The 20,460-nt window shown below is 36.3% G+C and overlaps 1 long non-coding RNA gene across 1 annotated transcript; it reads left to right on the top strand.

Annotated features, from left to right (window-relative positions):
• Positions 1 to 510: 510 nt before the first annotated feature.
• Positions 511 to 20,107, top strand: LOC118571407. Its single transcript, XR_004943364.1, has 4 exons — positions 511 to 564; positions 5,672 to 5,740; positions 9,154 to 9,282; positions 19,788 to 20,107. It is a non-coding gene; the product is annotated as an uncharacterized LOC118571407 (long non-coding RNA).
• Positions 20,108 to 20,460: the final 353 nt, after the last annotated feature.

The following is a 20,460-nucleotide window of genomic DNA, read 5'->3' as shown; positions in this document are numbered from 1 at the left end:
AGCATTATGAAGGTTGAGAACCACTATACTAGAACTACTTCTGGTGCCAAAATGTGTATGAGTGAGAGTTCTGTATAGGAACAGAACTTATATCCGTCTATCAGAAAACTGGAGTGCCCTGTTTAAAGTATAATGCAAATATATTTTTATACATTACTGATCAGTTCTCAAAATCTTTAATAAATTAAATGCTGATCTTAATATATAATAAAACAATAACACCACCAATAAAAATGATAGAGTATATAGAGAAATGTTGCTACACTGAAGATGACTTGTTGCTTTTGTAGATGATTTGTATCAGTAAAAGCCTTTAATACCAGCACTTGATAAGCAGAAGAGGCTTATCTCTGTGAGTTTAAGGCCAGCCTGGTCTACAGAGGAAGTTCAATGGCAAATGGTACACAGAGAAAAGAGACACTGTCTCAAAAATTAAAACTTTAAATGAATTGATATGTTTGTCTTTTTAACTAAATTTTGATTCAAGGGTTCTCTATGTAACCCTGATATAGGTGCTGACGTGCAACTTGACTTCCCTATAACAACAATGTGTGCTCCTAATAGGTGAGTCATATTTCTAGGAAAAATATGAATATTAAATCTTTGTAATTTTAGGTTTACTTTTTCAGAGAAAGTCACTCCTGTTTAAACAGACACTGAAATATTAATCTCCTCAGTCAAAGGTGAAAAGGACAATGTTTCAACAGGTGGTGCTGAAAGTACTACTTCCTTAGTTGAGATAAACTCTTGAGAATTGGAGGGTTCAGAGTCCCCCCCCCCCCACATCCCAATCCCAAGCTACAGGACCCCATTCTTTAACAATTAATGTCTTTACTTTAACCACTGACAAGCTCTGAGGCTGAGACCTCAACATTTACTGTAATTCAGTCAACGTTATAATGAGAGTTCAATTTTATTTTCTAGAGCTTGAGCTCCGTGGCAGCTAGAAAGAAGATTTTCTTTTAGGGTATACTTAGAAATCTTTAGTCTATTTGTTCAGAGCTGGAGCTTGTCAATTTTATCATTAAGTTCATTGTTCTCCACCACCTTGTGAGATGGTAGAAGTTGGTTAGTATTATCACAGAGCTTATCTCATCCTTTGTCAATTTAACTAGAGATACTAAGAGAGCAACCATCCAGCATTATCACTTGCCTTACTTATCCCCAAACTGTAGAAAGTTTCATACAGATTGTCACCAAATGTATTGCCACTAACAATTGGTGAATCAGGATAATCAACTGTATTTATCTCCTTAAGTTTGTAATATAGTTCACACCATGGACTTTCAGTACTCTCTGAGCTCCAAGGAGAAGTTTCAATAACTGGAGAGTCTTTGGTAATAGTACATGTTGGTGAAGTGAAAAGCCTATTCCAGATACTGAAAAGATTCATCCTGACACTTTTGTTCTAGAAGAGTAGTTCTAATCCTGTGGGTCATGATTGCTTTTTATCAAACTTCTATCTCCAAAAATATTTACTTTATGATCTATAACAGTCAAAATTATAGTTATGAAGTAACAACAAAAATAATTTTATGGATGGGTGGTCACCACAACATGAGGAACTGTTTTAGAGAGTTACAGCATTATGAAGGTTGAGAACTACTATTCTAGAACTACTTCTGGTGCCAAAATGTGTATGAGTGAAACTTCTGTATAGGAACAGAACTTATGTAATAACCATATTATATAATATATGTATGCTTATATAATGAATATTTACATATATAATACACAAACATATGTGTGTATATAAGGGATTTTTTTAGAAATTCTTGCAGGTTACAGTCCAGGTAATCAAACAATGGCTGGCTGTAAAAAGAAAGTCCAAGAATCCAATAGGTGATCAATCCATAAAGCTAGATATATCAGCTGGTATAAAGTGTAGGCTGGAATCCCAAAGAAGGAGCCTCTGACTTACTAGCAAGGTGAGCACAAGCAGGCAAAGAGCAAAAGTTTCTGTTATTTTGTTGTTGCTGTTGTTTTTCAAGACAGGGTTTCTCTGTGTAGTTTTTTGATGCCTGTCACTCTGTAGACCAGGCTGGCTTCAAACTCACAGAGATCTGCCTGACTCTGCCTCCCAAGTGCTGGGATTAAAGGCATGTGCCACCACTGCCTGGCTAGTTTATGTTATTTTTATATAAACTTCCTGCAGAAGATGTGGCACAAAGTGAAGATTTGTCTTCCTACCTCAAAGATCAAGATGAGTGGATCTACCTCCTTCAAATTAGGCAAAAACCAGTCAAATGTATGCTCCCCACTTTTAGATTTTAGTTAATTCCAGATGTATTTGAGTTGGCAACCAAGAATAGACATACAGGAAGGTACAATATGGGGGCTAGGGCAGGATCCACTCAGTATATGAATGTTGAACTCAGGGCATCATGCTTTGCACTGTAAGTTTGCTTTTCCCTGTGAGCTGTCCCGCAGCTCCTGATCATTGATAGGTTATTTACATAACACCCATTGTTTCCCTTTATCCCAGGCCTTACATGTGTTGTTTGTTTCCAGTCTGGCAGGGAAGTTTCCAGTTTTTCCTTTCCACTTGGCTTTTCTTGCTTATTTTTTGTTGTTGTTCTGAGACAGGTCTGATGTAATTCATCTTGGTTTCAATCCAGAGCCTCCCACAGCTACCTCCTTAGTGTTGAGATGGCAGGCCTGAACTACCATACCTGGTTTATGCCATGCTGAGGATGGAACTGTTAATCCCATTGAAAGAGATCAAATTAAGTAGGCTTCATTTTCTGTTAGGACTATCTTTCTAAAGCAGGATTTAAGAAAACAGCATAAAACAGGAGAAGTGAGGGTTTATTTAGTCCCCAAACTGGAAGACTATGGATATTTCAAGAGTTGGGGAATTTCCAGGTGAAATTTGGTTACATAAGAACTTGGATGAACATTCTAAAATTCCAGAAACAGGTTAAAGCATGGTCAACTTGAAAGTTGCAGAAAAAAGAGTATAACTTATGAGTTATAAGCTGATCTTGCAACAAAGGGGCTTTTATCCTTAAGATAGAGCCAGGCTGGTCCTTTAGCATCCAGAGCATTGTGCATCCTAGACTAGCAGTCTGCCACTGAGCCTCAGCCCCAGCCCTTGGCTTCTTACAGATGTTAGTTTTGATGCCTCTTTCTTCACACCTTCCATTCTTGATACAGTGTTAATTTACCACACTTTGTCATTAAAGGGTTCATTAAAATATTGACATTGACATTTTGGGGTTGTTTAGGTAATACATAAATGATAAAATCTAGAAGTGGTGCTACCTCAATCCGTTTCTTTGAAGAGATGGAAACTGTGCATCTTGGTTCATGCCTGCAATCTCACCACTTGGAACACTGAGGCAGGAAGATGCCATGAGGTCCAGTCCACTCAAGGGTATATTGGAAATTCAGGACAAGTTAGACTACATTGTGATATCCTTTGTAAAAATCAATGAACTGATGGACACAATAGAAAGAGTTCAACCTTTCTGAAGAATGAGTTCAGAATTCATGTCTTCTTGGTGCATTGTCATTGATGTGTCAAGACTATTAGAACTAACTGGATTAAAAGCATTGTCATTACTGAACACAGGAATAAGAACTCAGTATTTTTACACTATTCATTTATTAATTTATTCTGGGTAGGCATATATGTGTACATACATGTTACAGGGTGGGAAATGGCTGTACATGCAACAATGAACAGAAAATGTACTTTTAAATTTTTTCTTTCCTTGGCATTTATAAACAAAGAATTTCAATGAAATAAAGTAGTAACATCAGTGATTCATTACAGAATTTTTGCCTAGTCAGCCTGACATATTGTTTTAAAATCTAAAGAATTGGATAAAGACTTCCTAATCATACAGAAGCACTGACAGCAGAATGCATTTACATTCCTCTAGCCTCAGGAGCTAAATCCAGCAGGACATAGGCTCTGGCAGTTCCTTCCTGTTCTTCCCCACTTCAGGGATCACTCATACACGTTCCCATTTAATCCAATTAAGGTGACTCATCCATGTCCTGGATTGTTTTATCTCACCTTGACACAAGCTAGACTCATCTGAGAAGAGGAAGCCTCAAATGAGAAAATGCCAACAGAGAATCATTTTGTAGTCAAGCTTGTAAGGTATTTTCTTAATCAGTGATTGACAGGGAGGTGCCCAGCCCATTGTGGATGATGCCATCCCTAGGCTGGTGATCCTAGGTTCTAGGAGAAAGCAAACTGAACAAATTATGGTGAACAAGCCAGTAAGCAGTACCTGCCATGGTCTGTGCATCAGCTTCTGCTTCCAGGTCCCTGCCCTTGCTTGAGTTCCTGTACTGACCTCCTTCCTGAGTATGGGGAGCAGGAGCCTTTGTCTGGACACATGATTATTGTTGACCTCACTATGTAGTGAGCAAATCTCAGTTGCTTTTACCATCTCTATGGAAGGCAGTTTTGATAACTAGCAGAGCCTTACTTTCTCTATTATCTTCTCAAAGTTCTGCACTTGACACTTAACATGCAGGTGTAGGATTCTACTGGAGTTAATTTTGTACAGAATTTAAAGTCTATGTTATTAATACATTTGTATATAAATGACACAATGTTCCAGTCACCTGTGTTAGTAGGATTTAATTACTGGGTATTCTGGTCACATTTATCAACACTGAGTATATTTTGTGGTTTTATTTATGTTTGCTCTCATGTTCTGGTGATCTCTTTATTCTTGCCCAAATAGTACAAGTTTATGGTAGTTGTATGTGAAGGTTTGAAGTCAGATGATGTCACCATGTGTGCTGTTTATTCAATTTTATGTTAATCATTTTTTTATTCACGATGACCTTCTGCCATCACTTTTCTGTTGTTGATAGCATACATTATTAGACTTTATTGGATTTTTATTGAATCTATAGTTCTAATTCTGAATTATACTAATTCTGAATTATTTGTAATATACTATTGACATAATAGCCCAGATGGCAGCAAACCCCAGGGTTGCTTTCTTCTTAAGACTGGCTCAGCTCCTTGCTAAGACTAGCCCATCCTCGGTTAGACACAAGTCTGGTGAGATCCACACTCAAAGTTTAAATGTGCATTGTTGCCCATTTCCTTAAAAAGACAGTTTAATTAGCTTAGCATGAATATAGGAGGACATTCTACCTATGGTTTAGGCAGGTAGGCCCCACACAGCAAAGGAATAGAGGAAAGAATTCCATGACCCTGCCCAGAGACAGTTGAGTCTATGCATGTGTATTAACACACATATAGTACTCTGAAAGCCAAGAATTGTCACTCAGATGTTACACCTTCTCATTGGTACCCAAACTCAAAATGTTGCTTGGCCTCATTTTATCCAAGTTGAGCATGGTCTGGGCTGGGTTCAGACAACTCTCCATGTTGGCTGGAATTTAAGACCTTCAGAACCCACCTTGCTAAAATAGTTAGATTGAACTTAAAACCTTAGTATCCTTAGATCGCACATCTACTCAGAAATGCAGGTTGCTCATGGCATCATCTACAACAGTCACAGTTAAGTACACAAAGAGTTCATCTTTATTTTTTCCAACAGACCCGATCCAAGGTTTCCAATGTTCTCTGCGGGAACTGGGTAGGGAGGAAAAGAAGGGATAATGCCATGCACTCACATAAAAGACAGGACTCAAACATAAGTTTAGAGGTCTTGTATTGTTTAATCTCTTGTAGATGGGGTAGGGAAGATAATGCTGAAGAAGATTGTAACCTGACAAGACGTACTGGCTCTCCATTTTGGGGGTAAATATTTTCTTCCTTTTGTTACTCTCTGTCTCTATGTCTTTGTCTCTTCCTCTCAAAATTCTCATTCCCTATTTTTACTCCATTTCTTACACTCTTTTCCTTTAGAGCTCTTCCTACTTAGGTTATATTTCTTCCATTGTTCATATTTGCTCAAGACTTTCAGGCTCATATATTTGAATGTTCCATCCCCAATTAATGGAATTAATTGCTAAAATTTTGGAAGTTTGCCCTTCTGGGAGGAGGTGTGTCTTTTTTCTTAAAGGTTTGTCACTAGGGGTGGGCTTTGCATGTAGGCAGAGTTTCTCTGTGTCCCAGCAGCTGCTCCCAAATAACCAAGGCTTATTATTAATTATAAATTCTCATTATATAGCTCAGGCTTATAACTAAATTGCTCTTACAACTTAAATTAACCCATTTCTATTCATCTGTGTGCTGCCCCAAGGCTTGTGACTTTCACCTTTCCTGCATGTTCTGCTTCTTTCACATCTGCCTGGTGATTCTCCTCACTTCACTCTCCTTCTTCCCCGTATTCTTTCTGCCCTGAAAATCCTGCCTAGCCATTGGCCAATCAGCTTTTTATTAACAATGAGAGGAATGCATATTTACAGTGTACAAAGATTGTTCCACAGCATTTGAGACTTAAAAGCGCCAAGCCAAGTGTTTCTTTCTGCTTGCCTTTCTATGTATCAGGATGTTATATCATCAGCCCCATGCATGTCTGCCTTGATGCTGCCATTCATGATGATAATGGAGTAATCCTCTGGCATTATGAGAGTCACCTTACTCATAGTATTTTTTCATAGCAATAGAGCAGTAATTAAGGGGTTTTGTTTAATATTTTGGCATGTTGTCTTCATGTAGTCTTCTCATGTACTTTGAAAACAAGAAAGCTAACTTAAAGAGGAATGGATTGTCTTGAGGAAATATTTAGTCTATGACATGGTTATTACTGATGATTCATGCACACCCATAGAGTAAAAGAGCAACAGTAGGGGCAGATATTAATGAGACCTCTATATATTTTGGCAAGAAAACAGCACTAGGTAATTTCAGATTGCAGGCACATGCTGAAACAGAGGCTGTAATTATCTGAGACATTAGGGCCATTAAAGAGAAAGCACCTGCTACTTTTTGGAAATCTAAAAAAAAAGTGTTGCAAGGGTAGTGTACCACCAGCAGTGTTTAAATAGAGGAAGGAAAGGCAACAAGATTCCTAGTCCCAGAAACCAACTTCATAAATAATTACTGCTACATTGTCCCAATGGGGCAGGGTCAATGCAAAACTGGAACCCCATGTAGACATGACATCTATGTGTCACATTTTCTTGAATAAAAAAAGATGCAAAAAAATTAAAGGTCATTGTTCCTCTGTGCTTTCAGCTCAGCCCTGTTGTAACCACCTTTTTGACAGAGTCAAGGGCCCAGTGAGGAGATTGTGATAGTTCATTTTATGAAGGTGTGAAAATGAAGAGTTGGTTGCATTTTGAGACCATTACATGTTGAAATACCCAAGCTTTGGGACACATGGGCAAATGGATGCATGTATGGAGTGGAAGTAGTCAAAGGAAGAGATGTGTGAAAAGTTGCAGAGATAAAGAGCCATCTAAGCCCTTTGAAATTGAAGCCCCAGGTGTCAGACACAGAACTGCAGGAGTTGGTGTTTGTCTTGCAGGGTTTCAGTCTTGCCTTGATCCGCTCTTTTCTTATCTCTTGGCAAAGGAAATTCATATTCTGTGCCTTGCTGTGCTGTGTAGATATAATTTGGTTTTTGATTTCATAAGATAACACAGTCTAGAGACTGCCTTCAGTGTGAGAAGCAACTTCGTACATTCTAACAGTGTAGGGACTGTTACAGAATATGAAGATCTTTAAGGTTAGACTACATGCATTTTGCATTATGGGATGAGTATGAGCCTATCATGACTTGTGTCAAAAAGTGGTGAGCTCAGTGAAAAATATCTCAAGTAATGAAGATGTATTTGTGAGTTTGTCTGCAGTTTGTGGTTTTCATTGGGGTGCATATGGTACTTCTAGGATGAGGGGCCTTTCCAGAGTATGATAGTCTCTGGGGATTGGGGTTGAGTGTTTATAGCAGGACCACACTTGTCTTCTTTATGTTGTTGAAACTGAGCAACCCTCTTTTTTTCTCATGCAGCCACAAAATTACCACCATACCGGACTTCATCCCTAAATAACATAAGATAAAATAGAATCAATTGCTTTTCTTTGCTAAGCCTTTTTTCTTCCCTAATATTTTTATTTTTATATTTTTGGTTGATAGAGTTATGTTTTTGTACATATGAAATATTAGTTCTTGTGCTGAGCTTTACCCACTTCTTTACATTTAAACTTTGGCAGAAAGTATCAATTTTTTTTCATCAGGACGGTATGCACTCCTGACATTAATACTGATCTCATGAATCATTACATGTGTATATGTGTAACATTCTCCATATTTTTATTAACATCATAATTTTTAAAATTTTTTTATATATGTGCATGAATCCTTTGCCTATACATATGCATGTGTACCATTTGTGTGGCTGGGTTCCACTGAAGTCAGAAGAGAACATTAGAGTCTCTTGAACTGGAGTTACAAATTTTTGGGACCTGCAAGTGAGTGCTGGGGATTGGTTCAGGTCCTCTACAAAAGTAACAGGTTATCTTAACTGTTGATCTATCTTTATACTGTACTGAGGTTTTCTTGTTTGTTTGTTTGTTTGTTTGCTTGCTTGCTTGTTTTCATTTTTAGCACGAGCATTTAATTCACTTATGTTTTTGAGAACCCTTTAATCTGCCAGTCAATAACTTATTAACATGCATTCCTTTGTAAGAATATCATACTAACCTTAGAGTTTAAATGAGATACTCCAGTTCTCTGAAAGACAAGTGCATTTCTAGAGTGAATGTTTAACTCACTGGTGGAATTGAGAGTAAATTTCTGAGAACTCTTTTTTTCTTTAACACAGGTTTGCACTGTCCTGGAAATCTCTACACAGACCAGGCTGACTTAGAATTCACAGAGATTCACTTGTCTCTGCCTCCTCAGTTTGGGCATTAAAGATGTGCACCACTATCCCCATCTAGCCCATCCTTTTTTGATGTCAGTAATTTTGATAAAATTTTTCTGATGTTTACTCAATACTATTGCTCTGTTTGCATGTCTCTCTATATATGTAACTCAGCTTTTCTCTTGAAATTCCATTTATTATTCTGCAAGCGCAGAAATGAGAGTCATAGTCCTCCTTTTCTGTTTCTTTATGAATTGACTTGGTGATTGCATTTGAAATTCTGTGATATGAAAAAATTGTCAAGCACACAGAATTATGTAAATGTATTCTCCATGAAGTGTACATTTACAATGCAGTAAGTCTCACCATTTCTATCACATTCATATATGGGTGTTTTAGGATGCAGTGACCTACAAGGATGTTCATGTGAACTTCATATTCACGAAGTGTGGGTTTTTCTTGGTCCTTCCCAGAAGAGTCTCTACAGAGATGTGATGCTGAATCCCCACAGGAAACTCATTGCTATAGGTAAGAATGTCAGTTCAGTTTTCCTTCACTTTTTAACTTACAAGAAGAAGCCTTTCTTAGAGATTGATGTTCCACTGCGATTTCTACTGTGACAGAGGAAGAATATGGTTTTTAAGTCAGGTATGGTTTTTCAGATTCACTGAATATAATAACTCAAATTTTGCATAATTTCCTATAACATATCATATATTTTTGGTATTATATTTTAGGATACAAATGGGAAGACCAGAATATTAAAAAAACATTGACAAAGTTTTGGAAGTTATGGAAGGCAATTATTATGTGCAAGGTTATTTATTTGTGCCTTTGAAGAAAATTGAAAGTGCCATGATATTTAATGAAAAGCACCAGTATAAATAATTACAGCTTTGTGATGATTATTAAATTCATACAACATTATGTACTTCAATTTCAGGTAACTGATTTGTGTTTGCAAGGTGTTTCTCTAAGAAACAATACAAACAATGCCTGAACAGATGTTACCATATTAATCATAGCTTGTTGAGATCCCTATCATATTTATCCATTTAGTTTCATTTCATTCAAGTATTTAAAAGGCATTCACATTGATTAAGGTATTCCCAAGAACTTTAATAAGTAAGAAAATTGTCCCTTAGATAAGCTAGAGTTACTCATATACCTGAAGAGACTTACCATAATTTAATGAGAAGGGTAGTTTATGAGGGACAAGAATGTCATTGTGGTGGAAAAACCTTAATCCCTATACAACATCTCTATGACAAAAAGTTAAACTGTAAATGCAATGTGAAAACCTTTTGTTGTTACTGTTCCTCAAATAGGTATATCATCTGTTGCTCTGAATACAAGCCATGTGAGCATATGGGATATGGATAGAAGCAATGTACCCTTTTCTCTCCTAGAACAATTGGAAAATATGTACTAGTTCCCACTATGAGAAGACATGGTAATTGTGATAGAAGTGTAGGATTAATTGGATTTCCAACTTCAGTGGGAATACATCAACATACTTACACTGGAAAAAAGCTTTATGAGTAGAAGGATTATGGAAATTCTTCTTTCTCTCCTGGTTCACAATGCACATGTTATGTGATTCACCTTACAGAAAAACACTATAAAGGCAGTGTGGTAAAGCTTTGAGTTCTTCCATTTTTCTTCAAGGAGGTGAAAAAACTCATATGGGTGAAGGAAATGATAAATGTGATCCATGTTTAACCATCATTGATATATTCTAATACACAAAAGATCCCATATGTTTATCCCATAAATGTAAACAATGTGATAAATCATTTATATCTTATTACTCCTTACCATTACACCAAACAACACCTTTGAAAATAAAAGCCTATGAATATAATCAAGGTTATAAAGCCTTTACACCTTCATCTTCGAGTACACAGAACCCATACTAAAAATAAACAGTAGGAATGGCATAAATGTAGAAAAGCCTTTTCTTTCATCTACAGGATATCTTGAAAGGCATCAGAGAAATCATATTGGAAGGAAACATTATGAATGGACTCAACGTGGCAAAGCCTTTTTGTAGCATAGTGTGTCACAGTACAGGTGTGTGGGTTCATGCAGATCTGAGTCTAGTCTTTAGCAGCTGGAGGGGGACCCAGCCTCTAAGGACTGAAGCACTTTCCTTTCACTCAAGGCACACTTATTTTTCTCAATATTTACACTTTGGGCAGTTGATTTTCATATGTTCAAAACAACCTGGAAAAAGCTTTCATTAATACAATGCCAAGTGCAAAGTTCTCAATCCATCAGGTACCACAGTTTTCTGGTTTCCTGAACCAAGTTTTGCATAGGCTTTTGTATCCTTGGGAGTCTCAGAGAGAAGAGAAACAAAGGATAACTGAGAAACAAAAGATGAATTAAGGCTAGGTGCTAGCACTCTAGAGCCAGATTAGGTGTAGCCCAGTGGGAATTTTCCCACAGATTCCCCCTTTCTTTTATGTAACAATTAATTATTTTGGAAGTTATGTAGCCTCACGGTAAATTCAGCCTTTTTTTTTCTATGTATCTTACAATATTACATAAGTAGACCAAAACACCTTTTAAAGCCAGTAAAGTTACTATTGCTAGAACAAGAGCAAAACCTGCTAGGATAATAAATCTATTAACTGGAAACATAGGATTGAATGAGGCCATGGTATCTGCTAGACTTTCCATAATTTCTATTTCTGTCCTATCAGGTAACTATTTTTGCAAAGTTTCTGTAATTTCTTTCTGTAAATCATAAACCTTTTGAGAAGAATTAGGGTGACTCATCAAATGCATCTTAACCTTAAGCCAATCATACTTGCTTTCATTAAATCTTAAGCATGTGATATAATAAGAAGACATTCCAATCACATTTCAATTTTATCTGCTCCTTCAAAATTTCTAACTGATCCCCTATCAATACAACAGCTTTCCTTAACTCAGATAATTCATTTACTATCTAATTATCAATCTTACTCTTTTTAGTCCAAAATTCTCTGAATGTCTATGCCAGTCTCTAATGAATTTAGTGGTTTAGATTTCTTTATGAAGCAACACTCCAGCTGTTACTGCAGTAGACATCATTGCAATGATTCCCATAATAACTGCAACAACCAGTCTAACCATTTGATGTGTTCTTTGTAATATTATTTCAGCAAACTTCTGTACCAGGATCATCACAGGAAAGTCTTGCCATGGCCTTGACAACTTCACTGGTATCCAGATTGTTGGCCTTGATCTAAGAATATATAAACTTTCAAAGGTCAAATTTAATAACATACTAGACTTAACATAGGTATGAAGGGTACAGCATTCACAAGTGATGCTGTAATTATTAGGGTGCCATTATGCAGGCCCTTTCAATAGCAAGTAAGGTATTGGTATACATGACATTAAAAGATGGCTTTGATTTAGTTTAAAAGGCAGAATGTGCTTATCATCCTTAATGTTTAATTTTCCTTTCTGTTCCTTAAGAGGGTAGAAGGAATTTGCCAATTTCCACAAGTTAGGCAGAATTTAATTACCAAATTTCAGGAGAGGACTTGCCATCCAAAACCAAATCACTGAATAGGTTCATTAAGAGAAGCACTGATTTTCACAGCTCCATTTAAATTATACTGTTTCCATTTTAATTCTGAGTGAGAATATTTACCTTGAGGGGAGCCATAAGGGCTCCAGTCAATGACATCTCCTTAGGAGATACTAATTAGCACTTGAGGCCTCTCACTCTTACACTGTTGTCAATGCACCCAGTCAGATTCCTTAAAGGTATCTGTCATCTCACTAGTGGAATTAACCTCTTGTACTTTAAAACCAGATGCATGAAGCATATAAAACTTATTATGATAGCCTTGGGTAGTATTGACTAAAGATAGCCATATGTGAGAGGTTATATTTAGTCATTGAATTCCATTTCCCATGCAAATAGGAATTCCTTGCACTCCAACAGTGTAATTGTTAATCACTTTACCATCCTCCATTGGCTGAGCCAATGTGCAATTATAGAATCAGCCTTTTCAGAACTTAAGGCAGATGCTCACTGAAACCCTGAATATGTAACAATGGTATGATGAATATATTTTAATATTCCAAATTCTGCTAAATGAAATACACCCATTTGTCTAATTTCATTCCTGTGTGTACCTTTAGGATTAGTTCCTGTAGGTAAAGGAATTTGATTATAAAAAGAACAAGCAGTTTTTTTTTTGTTTTTTTTTTTTATAATTTCCTTATCTTGTTGCCTAGTAATGGACATTTTTTCTTTAACCCCCTACTATTTACATGGTGCTTTTAAATAAAATTCCCAGGCTTCCAACACATTTCCTATCAATAATTGATCAATATTCTCATTTCCCTTTGCTAAAGGTCCAGGCAACCCAGTATCATATCAAATATGGGTAATAAAAAGTAGACAATTCCTTTCTTGGATTGCCTGTTGCAGTTGTACAAATAAAAAAGTTAATTCTGAATTGTCAGGAATAAATTCAGCAGTCTCTATGTGTAATATGGCCCTTTTTACATATTGAGAATTTGCAATTATGTTGAAAGGTTCTTTAAAGTCTAATAAAACCATCAGAATGTCATACAGCTCTGATTTTTTAACTGAGTCATATGGACTTTGAACAATCTTACTCATGTTCTCTGCTTTATAAGCAGACATTCCCACTTTATTTGCATCAGTATAGAATGTAAGAGCCCCAGAAATAGGTGCCCTTCTCACTATGTGGGAAAGAATCCATTCAGTTCTTTTTATAAACTGAATTCTCTTACTTTTTGGATATTTGTTGTTAATTTTGCCTAAGAAATTACTACAAACTGTAGTTGGGGATCTTCTCTCCAGCCCCCACCAAGCCCTGTCGTCTGACAGCCCACTTAGAAAATAAACACACAGACGCTTATATTATTTAAACTGCTTGGCCATTAGCTCAGGCCTACCATTGTCTAGCTCTTACTCTTATATTTAGCCCATTTCTATTAATCTATACTTTGCCACGTGGCTCATGGATTACCTGTACCTTACACCTTGCTTGTTATGGCGGCAGCTGACCAGTCTCTCTTCCCCAGCCTTCACTTCCCAGAATTCTCTTCTCTGCTTGTCCTGCCTATACTTCCTGCCTGGCTACTGGCCAATCAGTGTTTTATTTACTAACCAATCAGAGGACACATTTGGCATACAGAACATCCCACAGCACTTCCCCTTTTCTTCTTTTTTTTTCAAAAAGGAAGGTTTTAACTTTCATATTGTAAAATTACAGATAACAAAACAATTATCAAGCAAGAATTACTGTTATAATATCTAGTCTATTTGTAATAACTAGTCTATTTGGCAAAATTAAAGAAGATATCTATCTTATATTTGTGAGTTTAAGGTTTCATATCTAACTTATCTTTTATCATAACTAAGGAAAAATGTAACTATCTAGCTTCAACTACATCAAAAACCTCAGAAGGATATAATATTACCTAAGAAATGGGAGAAGGATGAAAGCAACTTTGGGGAGTCTTGCAGGGTAGACAGAGACAGCTGGCAGCCTGGACAAGTCATCCAATGTTCCTTTGTAAAGTTGGGGCATCTGTCTTCAGCCCACAGGGCTAGAGTCTCTCAGTCACTTTTCTCTGTGTCCTGTAGAATGTCTGGCAGTTTCCTCTGCGAAACAGGTAACTGAAGGACCATTTTGACAAGCAAAGATCAGTGGTCATCTTCCTATGGGTCCTGCATGTCTAGTTGGTCAAGCAGTCCACGCAAGAACAGTTTCTTGCCCAAATGGCTATTTTGCCAAAGTGAAGATAAACTCTATATAGAGTGTCTTTGATGCCCATCCTCCTCTCTGAAGTAAATCAGTGCTGCCAGGAGCAGACATGTCTCACTGTCCAGAAAGTCTACATTTTTAAAATATTTTAAATGCCATATTCTATAGGTCTTTGAAGTATTTGAAGATTACCTATCTATCTGAAATATATCTATGTATACCTAGAAGACTTAACTAACATAGCTACAAGTATGATTATCATAGACAACTAATTATTAATCTATTTTTAATTATCCATTACAATTTTAAATGAGCTGCACAAACATAATTCCTTAAATAAGAATAGAAATATACAGGCAGTATAACAAAATTAACTTTAAGTTTGTATCAATGGACTAAAATCTATAGCAATGTAAAACACTTGAAACAAGTTGTTGCTCTTTAAAAGTAAGTTCAAGCCGGGCGGTGGTGGTGCACGCCTTTAATCCCAGCACCTCGGGAGGCAGAGCCAGGTGGATCTCTGTGAGTTCAAGGCCAGCCTGGTCTCCAAAGTGAGTTCCAGGACAGGCGCAAAGCTACACAGAGAAACCCTATCTCGAAAAACAAAACAAAAATATCATATCCCTTTTTCTTCTTTAGAAAGAGATCGCATTTATAATCAACCTGATTTAAATAAAAATATTGTTTTTTCTCTGTCCCACACCAGAGGGCTCTTCTGATTTGGGACACAAGAATCTCTTAACCTTTTTTTTTTTTTTTTAAATCAATATGTCTGGGTTTAGAGAAGGAATGAGCCAATTCCATCTCCAAAGCCAGCTTGATACATTTGGGAATTTGGGCATAGTTGGTTTTTTTTTTTTGTTGTTTTGTTTTGTTTTTTTTTACTACTTCCTGCTGGAGGGAGACACTATATCTTATGGGGACACAAAGAAAATTTTAGGATTATGGAGTAGTCTATGAGGTTATATCTTTTGAGCCAGTTGCCTCGAAACTATTCTGGATGTTGGATCATCTGAGCCACGGTGTTACTGGAGACCTTTCAGGTGGTCTTGGGTGGTCAAACCTGATGTATCTTAATCTGGAACAAATCCATAGCCTACTGCTTTCTGTGGAAACAAAAGTAGAGACTCTTTTTCCAAAGCAACATATCCTTATATCTAAATTTTACAGTCAAGATACCTTTAAAATATACATATTAGTTTATAATCAAATATCTCTCTTCAGTTAAAAATCCAAAAGATAACACAATCCAGATTCTCTGTGTAATATCCATCCTTACATGGCTTATTTTTTATACTACCTTTAATGTCTCTTTAATGACTTTATTTTTAAAATTATCTATTTGTTTATATAACTGTATATATTTCTTTTTTTCTCTCTTCCAAGCCTACATACATTTTTACACACATTGTAAAGCATTTAAAGTCTTGTTTTTTCTGAATCTGTCTTATTGTGAATCTACTGTTTTAAACTGCAGCATTACTAGGGCTAAAATAGCAGCTTTGGCTAGTGGCTCCACCCACCTCAGCTTTCCAATATATGGTGGCGGTATGTTTACTGCCAGCTCTGGGAGGCACCATCAACTCTTAGAAACAGTGGTTCTATGCTTTCATCAAAGCAGCGTGTATCCCAGAAACCTCTTTTTTTTTTTTTTTTTTTTTTACTAGCAAAGGCTAAATCCATCACACAGCAGCGTAATGTGCCACTTGCAGATGCCTCATTCCTGCCATACTGCTGGTCAAACACACAAGCTGTTTTTTAGCTCTGTTTTGAATTGGTTATTAAATATTCTCAGGATTAAGGTGGAAATTCGAGCCGTTGGGCACCATTTGTAGCTGGAGACCTTTTCTCCAGCCCCACCAAGCCCTGTGGTCTGATGGCCCACTTATAAAATAAACACACAGACACTTATATTATTTAAACTGCTTGGCCATTAGCTCAGGCCTACCATTGTCCAGCTCTTACTCTTATATTTAGCCCATTTCTATTAATCTATGCTTTGCCACATGGCTCATGGATTACCTGTACCTTAAATCTCAATTGTCATGCTGGCAGCTGGCCGGCTCTCTTCCCCAGCCTTCACTTCCCAGAATTCTCTTCTGTGCTTATCCCGCCTATACTTCCTGCCTGGCTACTGGCCAATCAGTGTTTTATTTACTAACCAATCAGAGGACGCATTTGACATACAGACCATCCCACAGCATCAAACTCCTTGCCAATTGTGATTAATCTCCCACAATTGTCTAATTTCAGCATTGGTATAAGGTACCACAATCTTAGCTGGATCCATATCTGACAATTGATGAAGTCTTAATCTTCCTTTTATGATTAGTTTAGAAACTTTTTTTATATATAGGTTTTTATTTTTTTATTTTTTACTCTGTGAGCTAAAAAAATACATTCTAAAATATAATCCTCTCTCTGAATAATGAGTCCAGTAGGGGAATGACTTTAAGGTAAAATTGGACCTCCTTGTGAGGTCTAATCTATCCATATAGGCATTTTGTAATTTTCATTCTTCCTGGGCTAATTCCCTTTCAGCCTCAGTTTTTAACTTTATTGGACTGTTTAAATCTGATTTGCCTTGCAATAACAAATTACTCAATTCTGGAGTAGACAATCCAATTGTAGGCCACAACAGTTAATATCAAACAATAATTTCTGAAAATCATTAAGAGTATGCAACTGACCTATCCTAATCTGTAACTTTTGTGGCTGAATTTTCTGTTTACTTAATTTATAGCCTAACTAGCTAAGAGAATCTCTTCTTTGTATTTTTCCAGGAGAAATTTGTCATGCCCAACAGGGTAAATTTTTTTGTACTACATTAAACATTCCTTCTAAGGTATCTGTATCAGAAGCAGCCAATAAAATATCATCCATATAATGATAAATAATAAACTAAGGAAATTGTTTATGTACCATTTCCAGTGGTTGATTAACAACACATTGACATAAAGTTGGGCTATTTAGCATTCCCTGTGGGAGGACATTCCAATGATATATTTCCTTAGTAGTTGAGCATTATTATTAGTAGGAATTGTAAAAACAATTTTTTCTATCCTGTTCTTGTAAAGAAATAGTAAAGAAACAATCCTGCAAATTAATCATTATAATAGGCCAATCTTTAGGTAATAAAGAAGGTAAAGGGATTCCAGGCTGGAAAGATCCCATAGACTAAACTATCTTATTAATAGCTCTCAAATCAGTCAACATTCTCCATTTTCCAGATTTCTATTTTATTACAACACAGGATGATTCAAAGGGCTATTAGTTTCCTCAATGTGCTTAGCATCTAACTGTTCTTTTAAAAGTTCTTCAAGTACCTGCAATTTTTCTTTAGTTAAAGGCCACTGATGTACCCATACAGGCTTTGTTGTTAGCCATTTTAAAGGCAGAGTAGTTGGGTTACTGGCAGTGGCCCCTACTCTAAATTTGGATAGCCAATTCCTGTCCTATCTTGCCTTTGTAAAACCTGCATAGCCTGTGACCTTCCCTTATAATTCTTTCTGATTATGTTTCCAGGAATATATCACATTTTAAACATCAATTTACAAGCTGTTTATGAAATTGTAGGAATATTAATTTGAGCTCTCCATTGTTTGTAACAAATTTCTCCCCAATAAATTCATGGCTATATCAGCCACATAAGGCTTGATATTGTTTCCAGTACTTCTGGCCCTATACATTTAATCTACTCTACACTCTTGTTTTAGTTGAGATAAGGTTCAAATACCTACAAATTGAGTGAAAACTTCTTATAAAGGCCAGTTTGGATGCCAAAGATTCTTGTAAAATTATAGATACATCAGTATCAGAATCCAATAATCCTTCAATCTCCTCCCCATTTAATTTTAATTTAGGCCATTTATCATTGATAACTGTTTGCCAAAACATCTTTTTTTTCCCTCATATTCTTCCAAAGCCTCTAGTTCTAAATACAGGTGTCACTTGGTCCTTAAGATATGGAAGCAGCAATAATTGAGCAATTCTATCACCAGCTTCTATTTCCATGGTCGTTTTTACATACACCATCTATAAAAGCATTAAAGATAATGTCTACAGGATTTTAAGAGGTAGCTTTAGGCAATACTCTGGAGAATTTTTAAAATCTTAAAAAGAGAATCCTTTTTTATAAATCCCAAGTAAAACATTAATGCAACTTGCCAATTATCAACAGTGTAGATCAAACCATCTACCTGTATTTTATTAAGTGGAAAAATAATTTTGTAAGCTCTTTATCAGTAAGAGATTATTTTCTTTGAGTTTTTATTCTAGTAACCATATTATTTAATAAGTTAACACCACAATGTGTTTCAGATGTTTCATTTTAAAGAATTTAACCAAGAATTTCTAGAAAGCAACTTAAAGAGTAAAGCCACATTCTCAATGATAAACAGATGAAAGCATACCCAATGTATGGTTTAAAATTATAAATCCTGTTCCTTTATTTAATCTACAATGAAAACCAAACATGTATTAGACAATCAAAAGAAGAGAACATCCTCTATACAATGAATAGTTAATATCTCTAGAAATTTAAACAGCATCAACTTAGCATTCCATGTCCTGACAGCAACCATTCTTTACCAGAAGTTGGATCTGTTTAAACTTTCTCCCATGAAGGTACTACTAATAATGAGTTATTCCCACCATTGGGGAGAAACAGAAAACATTTCCCATGAAAGGATCTTTAATAGTGAATTATTTCTGGTCTGAGAGAAAAATAAAAAACATTTAAGCCAAAGTTAAGCAAACAGACAACACAATTCTAAGCTCTGGGCTTGCTGTGCTTGTTCAGACTGCAGCAATGAGGCCACCTGTTGATTCTCAGTAATTCAGATGCCACTGCTCTGTGCTGGCGGGCAGATCTGTGAAAGAGCTGACAGGCAGAAAGCTCAGAGTTTTAGCTATCCTCAATTTCTTATATCAGAAAGAGCCTTTTTTTTCTTCTTCTTCTATTTTTTCATAATCTTCAAAGGCATGAAAGAAGTCATATTGGAGAGAAACCTATGAATATAATCATATGGTAAAAAAAAATTTGCACGGAAATGTCATCTTCACAGACATTTTGGTGATGCCAGGACCATGGGGTGTACACCAAAAACAATCAACAATGATGAAGCAGAATCAGTAAAAGCCTAGAAGAGAGGTTGGGTGTTGTTCAGAGGGCAGAGCCAGAGAAGTGACCCAATCCTTTTGAGAAGCCCTGCAATTGTGAGTGGATCCCAGTCATCAGATATTGAGTTATTTATACTATCAAAGTTTGTGTTTTGCTTTTTTCAGATTGTGACAGCTCTGCTTCCTCCCTCTTGAAAGAAGAAAGAGTTTAAATTATTTTTGGCTTTTACGTAAGCTGTACCTGGAAGACTTTGAGCTTTTAAAAGACATTTTGGATTTTTAGTGAAAGTGGACATTAATAAGGAAAGTTTTAATGTGTTAGAATTTGTAAAGATTGTGGGACTTTCATAAAGTTATTTTAATTTGAGAGCTTGTGAATAAGTAAGAAATACAAGGTTTTAGCTCAGTAGTGATGTGTTTGTTTGTGTGTCAAGTAAAATAAGCGCTCAATTGTAGTCTTATGTCAACTTCACATACCAACTAGAGTTATCTGAAATGAGGGAACCTCAGTTGAGAAAATGCATCCATAAGATCCAGTTGTAAGGCATTTTTAAATTAATAATTGGTGGGAAACGATCCTAAGATCTATAAGAAAGCAGAATGAGGAAGCCATGGGGAGTAAGCCAGTAAGCAGGACCCCTTCATGGCCTCTGCATCAACTCATGCCTCCAGATTCCTGCCCTATTTATGTTCTGTCCTGACTTCCTTCAGTAATGAACAGCAATATGGGTGTGTGAGCTAAATAAACCCTTTTCTCCCCAGCTTGCTTTCTGTTCATGGTGTTTCATTTCTAAAATTCTAACTAAGATATCCTATCAGAAAAAATCCAAACAATGAA

Source organism: Onychomys torridus, chromosome 21 (genome assembly GCF_903995425.1).
Source record: "Onychomys torridus chromosome 21, mOncTor1.1, whole genome shotgun sequence".
Lineage (NCBI taxonomy): Eukaryota > Metazoa > Chordata > Mammalia > Rodentia > Cricetidae > Onychomys > Onychomys torridus.
The sequence above is the reverse complement of the archived record's forward strand: the minus strand, read 5'-3'. Positions and strand labels throughout refer to the sequence as shown.